At 49.0% G+C, this 6,566-nt stretch overlaps 1 long non-coding RNA gene across 1 annotated transcript; it reads left to right on the top strand.

Moving 5' to 3' along the window:
- Nucleotides 1-295: 295 nt before the first annotated feature.
- LOC125165802 (uncharacterized) lies at nucleotides 296-2,466 on the top strand. The gene is made up of 2 exons (XR_007152230.1): nucleotides 296-411; nucleotides 2,306-2,466. It is a non-coding gene; the product is annotated as an uncharacterized LOC125165802 (long non-coding RNA).
- The last annotated feature ends 4,100 nt before the right edge of the window (nucleotides 2,467-6,566 follow it).

The raw sequence follows: 6,566 nt of genomic DNA on the forward strand, positions 1-6,566 counted from the left end.
ACATTATCATTTTTATCGGCCTCATAAATCGCCTTTCCAGATTACACAGAAATATACATCGCCCCCCCCTATAATTATTCCAGACCCCCGCCTTCTCCCTTTTCATTTTGATCCCAGGTAAACCCCGTCATTACCCACATCAGCGTGGCTTCCCCAAAACGTCAAGATTAAAACGGACCACGGAGACTTACGCAAGACTGAGTCAGCCGAGCAATTTGAACCAATAAATATCAAAGTCGTGTCTAAGCAGAGAACAATTCATTCGATACCACATCTGTCAACAGGCCTGTGGAGGATTTTCCTTCCTGGGGCTCCACCCTGGCGGCCCCACTTGTTCTTCTTCCTGATACTGTGGAGAAGCTGGATTTGGCCTCACGGGAGGATGGGGCCCTGTGCCCAGAAAAGTGCCAGGTGCCAGCACCGGAGGGGTGGGGTGGGGGGGGGTGGGGGTGGTCCCAGGGGATGAGCTCCCTGCCTTCCACCCGCTATCAAAAGGGCCTGCTCTAATGCCTCAGCTGGGCAAGCGCTCTCTGCAATTAGCAATTCTTTTTTATTGGTTGATGTGGGCCTCGGGCCAAGAGGAGTTGGGATTGAATCAATATTCCTTTTATTATGTCATCATAGCCAAATGAATTATGAAAACAAAAGCTCAATATGAAGCTGCCAATGCTAATTACTGGGTAGGATGTGGAGGCACAATAAACAAAGGGTGCTCTGTCCGGGTGGGAGTCGTGGGGGCCGCCCTTTTGCCGGGTCTGGGGGCTGCCGGGCCCACCCCTGCCCTTCCCTGCCAGCCCTGGACGCCCGGGGGCACGTTGGAAAAGGGTCTAGCCTGGTTTCGGATGCCAGTTTCAGACCAACTCAATAGAATTCAATTCCAGGAGGCTTTATTGAGCACCTACTGGGTACCAACGGGCATGTTCTCTCCGGACGACCACGGTCTCTACTTATCGCTGCCTCTGGCGTCTCAGAGCAAAGAGGGCGTATCTTTAGAATCAGCCACGTCTGGCTTTAGATCTCAGCTCAGATGCCGTTGGCCGTGGAGACCTGGCTCCTCAGACCCTCCGTCTCCTCATTTGTGAAACGGAGACAGCAGCACCCGCGTCACAGATTCGAGGAGGGCTGAAGGGAAAATAATGCCAAATGTTTGGCACCAAGTGGGCACTAAACAAACGTTAGTAATTCTCCTCCACGTCCTTACCCCCTCCTGCTCCTCCTCCTCACGCCTCTCTATCCTCTTCCTCCTTTTTCTTCATCTTATTATCAAGCTCACCCTCACCATTTTTATCATCATCATTCGATGAGCATCCCCCGAGCCCAGAGCAGGGCTCACTTAAACGCTGTTTGCTGATTGTATGCCGAATGAGCGGGAGGCAAGAAGGAGGGAAATCGGTTTGTGGCGATGTGGAGGTGATAAAAGATAATTCACATTAGGGCCTTGAACCCCAGAGCGGACGGCCTAATGGGGACCCACGCGCAGCAAGTTAAACTGTAACAGAAAGCAGACGGGAGGGCGCCTGGGTGGCTCAGTGGGTTAAGCGTCCAACTTCGGCTCAGGTCATGACCTCACGGTTCGTGAGTTCGAGCCCCGCGTCGGGCTCTGGGCTGACAGCTCAGAGCCTGGAGCCTGCTTTGGTTTCTGCGTCTCGCTCGCTCTCTGCCCCTCCCCCTCTCACGCTCTGTCTCTCTTTCCTTCTCTCAAAAATAAACATTAAACAGATTAAAAAAAAAAAAAGAGGAGAAAAGATAGTGGAGGGAAGAACACAGGATGTTTTCATGGAGAATGGCCACCTCTACCCCCTCCTTGCTTCTGTCTTGGAGAATTGAGCTGGGAGACTCAAATTCCTCCGTTTGTGGAAAAGTCCTTGGCTTCTCGAGTGGAGGAATGAGGAGGCATCTGCCATCTCAGATGTGCCCTTTCTGTCACGTCACAAGTGGTAGGAGGTGGGGTGGCTGGGGCGGGGGTGGGGGGGAGCAGGCTGGGAACGGTCACAAGCCCTCCCTGTGCAAAGATCATCTCTCAGACTTTTCCACAGTGATCATCTCAATAGTTCCTGAAGGTCCCAAGCTGCCTCTTGTGTTACAGAGAGATAAAATGGCTCCCCAAGATCACATGATGCAAGATAAGTCCTAGGGGGCTGAGTTCTCACTTGGATGATTTTAGGAGAGTCACTAACCTTCTAGAAGCTTTAGCTTGCTCGTCTGGAAGATGGGGATGGTCGCGGTGTAGGGCCCACACACATGTGCACTGTAAATCTCATGACAGCTGCGTTTTGCCTCCAATGCTCTCTCTGTGCCTCCTCAGGGCCTCTAGGACTTCAAGAGGGGAGGACTGGCCACATCGGATTCACCTTTGTTCGGCTTGACTCCCGTGCCTGGTACTGTGCTCGGCCAGCAACGAGGAGCAGCTCAGTCTTTGCTAAACGAAGCAGGATCTTCGCAGTAAATTTTATGCCATGACCAACAGCCTCTAACTAGTTTTTCTTGGGGCGCCCGGGGGGGCTCAGTCGGTTGAGGGTCCAACTTCGGCTCCGGTCATGATCTCACAGTTCGTGGGTTCGAGCCCCGCGTCGGGCTCTGTGCTGACAGCTCAGAGCCTGGAGCCTGCTTCGGATTCTGGGTCTCCCTCTCTCTCCGCCCCTCCCCGCTCGTGCTCTCTCTCTCTCTCTCTCTCTCTCAAAAATAAATAAACGCTGAAAAAAATTTCATAGTTTTTCTTTCCCGTGGTCACAGGGAGCCTCTGTGGTGGGATTACCACCCCATTTTCAGAGGAAACACTGACGCTCAGAGAGGAGAGGGGAGGAGCCAGGTTGCACCGTCGGTCAGGGCTTCTAATCTGGGTCTGGTGCCTTTCCTGCCACGCTGTCCTTTGGGAAGAAAGAAGGAAGCCAACCCTTCAGCTCCCCACTGCAGGATGATGCCACACATCCGGAGGCTCCCCAGTCCCCTGCTTGCAGAAGGACACATGTGTTCCTCAGCTGATCCGGGGGCCTCATCTCCAAAGGCAGAGTAATCAAGGTCCTAGTCGTAAGGTGTTAGGAGGAAAATAGCTTTGATTTCCTGTTTACATCCCTGCACTGCGCGGCCCCGACATCGAATGAGTCGTCTCTTTGAACTTAACTAACTTGGAGGTGTTCCTGTGATACAAAAGGGCTGCTGGAGGTGGCGGGATCAGACCGTGGGAGAATCGGTCTCCTTCAGAACACGGGGAAAAGAGAAACAAGGAATTACACCTCCCATTTTTTCCACTAAAGAAACAGCCTCTGCGTTTGGGGGACCAAGAGCAGCTTCGGGGGTGCCTTCACAGCCCGGTCACACAGCTTAGGTTTAACGCCCGGTGGCCACCGCTTGGCAATTCTTAATGATCGTGTTTTTGAGTTTGTGCTTTGCAGGTGAGGCCTGACAGGACAATGAAACATGTGCTGGAGACTTGGCATCTCAGTTCGCACCTGGTCCCACCTCCCTTTGCCTCCCCGGAGTGGATTCTCAGCCGCCTATTTCCTGCTCCACCCGGGGACCGCTGTTGTCCTTGCACCTGGCAGGGTCCTGGGCACGGGAGAGGGGCTGGGGTTGGACGCATGTGGCCCCTTGGATGAGTCCCAGGGCAGGGCTCCTGGCATTTCCAAGGTCTGTGTGCATTCTACAATTACGTCCTTGCCCAAGTGACCACGGCGTTAAATAGCAAATAAAAATCACCTTGGTGTTTGGAGAGACTTTGTGGAAGAAAAGAAAATGCTTTTTCTCTGCTCTTTGAATAAGAGCCCTGCACTTTTATTTTGCATCGGGCCTTGTAAATCATGGACTCGGCCCTGATAGGACTTCGGCAGGACTGAACACGAACAGAAGCCGCATGTGTTTCCATTCATCTCCGTCACGCAGCCCAACGATGGCTGGTAGACAGGAGGCCCGGGGACAAGACAGGACAACCCAGTGGATACCGGCGTGGGCTTTGCTATCAGCCTCTGCTTCTCCCTGCTGTGTGATCTTGGACAACTGACTCTGCTTCCTTGAGAGTTTGTTTTCTTATCTGTCAAATGAAGATAGTAGGGTTGTCAGAAACATTCACTGGGAACATGCAAAGAGGAGCAGCCCGACTGACCCAGAACAAGCGCTAAGTAGATCAGAGTTGTTATTGTTTCATCATAGTCATCTGCCACCCGTGTGACCTTGGACACATTATTGCCACGTGAAAACACCTGATACCATGCCTGTTATATAGTCTAGGGTCTCAGAAGTCAATAGTATACTCACATATATGGTCAATCAATTTCCTACGGGGGGGCTGGAACTGCACAAGGGGGGAGCTATCACCCACAAATGGTGCTGGGAAAACCGGAAATCCCTATGCAGAACAACGAAGTTGGGCCCTCACCACATACCGTACAAAATTTAATTCCAAACGGATTAAAGGCCAGCCTAAACTCCAAGGCTAAAAGTCAGAAGACAACACAGGAGGAGATTCTCATGACCTGGATTGGACAGTGGTTTCTTGGACATGACACCAGAATCAACAGAAAAACTAGATAAACTGGGCTTCGTCAAAATTAAAAAAAAAAAAACAAAAAAAACTTTTGTGCCTCAAAGGACACCATCAAGAATATGCAAAGACAACTCCTAGAAAGGGAGGAAATGAATTCTGATAAAAGCTTAATATTTAGAATATATAAAGAGCACCTGCAACTCAACAACTAAAAAACAAACAGCCCGACTCAAAAATGGGCAAAGAACTCGAACAGACATTTCTCCGGAGAAGATGCACAGAAGGCCAACAAGCACACGAAAAGATGCCCAACTCATCATCAGGGAAATGCAGATCGAAACTACAGTAAGATTTCATGTCACACCCACTAAGATGGCATATAATTTTAAAAATTTTAAAGAAGAGAAAACAAAATAAAAAGCGTTGGCAAGGATACAGACAAACAGGAACCTTGTTCTTTGCTGTTGGGAACATGAAATGGCACGACCACTCCGGAAAGCGATTTGACACTTCCTCAAAAAACTAAACAACAGGTTCAGCAATTTCACTCCGATGAAATTGGGCTGTTTGTTTTTTAGTTGTTGAGTTGTAGGTGCTCTTTATATATCCTAAATATTAAGCTTTTATCAGAATTCATTTCCTCCCTTTCTAGGAGTTGTCTTTGCATATTCTTGATGGTGTCCTTTGAGGCGCAGAAGTTTTTTTTTTTAATTTTGACGAAGCCCAGTTTATCTGGGTTTTCTGTGTGATTCCACCTACATGAGGTCCATAGAAGAACCGAATTCATAGAGACAGAAAGCAGAGTAGAAGTTATGAGATGCTGGGGGAGATGGGAAGGGGGTGCTCTTATTTAATGGAGAGTTTAATAGAGTTTAATAGAGAGTTTCTATTTCAGATGATGAAGTTCTAGAAATGCACGGTGGAGGTGGTGGCACCACGTTGTAAAGATACTTACTGCCACAGAATCGTATACTTAAAAATGGCTAAAATGGTAAGTGTTATGTATATTTTTACCACAATAAAAACGATAATGCTTACTTCTTAATTTCTGAGTATTCATCTTCTTTCTTACCTGTAAAATGGCAGTGAGAATGTGTGCCTCGTCTCTTGTGAGGCTCTGTGATTTGACACAGGAGGAAGAATCCTGGACACATCAGTGGACATTAACAGGTCAGCCACTGACGTCCTGCTCCCGGCCCCAGCCACTCCAGACAGACCTGAGGCTTTGGCTTTGCCAAAGGAGAGCTGGCTGTTGATGAGGAGACCTAAGGATAACCCAGGCAAGCCCTTTAGGAGTTGTGACTTTTCACTTATGGAATTGTTTACCCTGCGACACTTGTCAGGGAGGTGCTCCTCAATCAAAAGAGTGCAATAGGTTTGAGAAATCATTAGCATTTCAAGGCTCTGAGAAGTCCTGCAATTTAAAAGGCACATTTCATGGTGGGGAACCTGAGATTTTTCAAAACTTCTTGGAGTGTGAGTCTTTTTTTCCATGAAACATTCACGGACTACTTTTAGGGAATACTTGTCTAGAAGCATTCAAAGGTGAAACACCAAGTAGGCGTGTGAGTAAAGACACATGGCCAACTCATGGAAACAGACACACCCACAATTCCGTGATTTCTTGCCCTTCATTCACTGCATTAACTGAAGATCGGCTAAATTCCCCCAAAGCAGCTCAATTGTGTCTTTTTTTTTTTTTTATAAAAAATTTTTTTTTTGACGTTTATTTATTTTTGAGACAGAGAGAGACAGAGCATGAACGGGGGAGGGTCAGAGAGACAGAGACACAGAATCCGAAACAGGCTCCAGGCTCTGAGCTGTCAGCACAGACCCTGACACGGGGCTCGAACTCACGGACCGTGAGATCATGACCTGAGCCGAAGTCAGACGCTTAACCGACCGAGCCACCCAGGCGCCCCTCAATAGTGTCTTTATTCATTTACGCATGCATTCAGGGAAACTTCGCTGCACGCCTACGGTGGACATTATTAGTTTTTTAGTGATTACATCTTCTGACATCTCTGGGCCCACGTTCTAGTTGTTGCAACGTCTGGAGTTCACGGTCCGCCCCCCCCAACGCCCC

Source organism: Prionailurus viverrinus, chromosome A1 (assembly GCF_022837055.1).
Source record: "Prionailurus viverrinus isolate Anna chromosome A1, UM_Priviv_1.0, whole genome shotgun sequence".
Taxonomy (NCBI): Eukaryota; Metazoa; Chordata; class Mammalia; order Carnivora; family Felidae; genus Prionailurus; species Prionailurus viverrinus.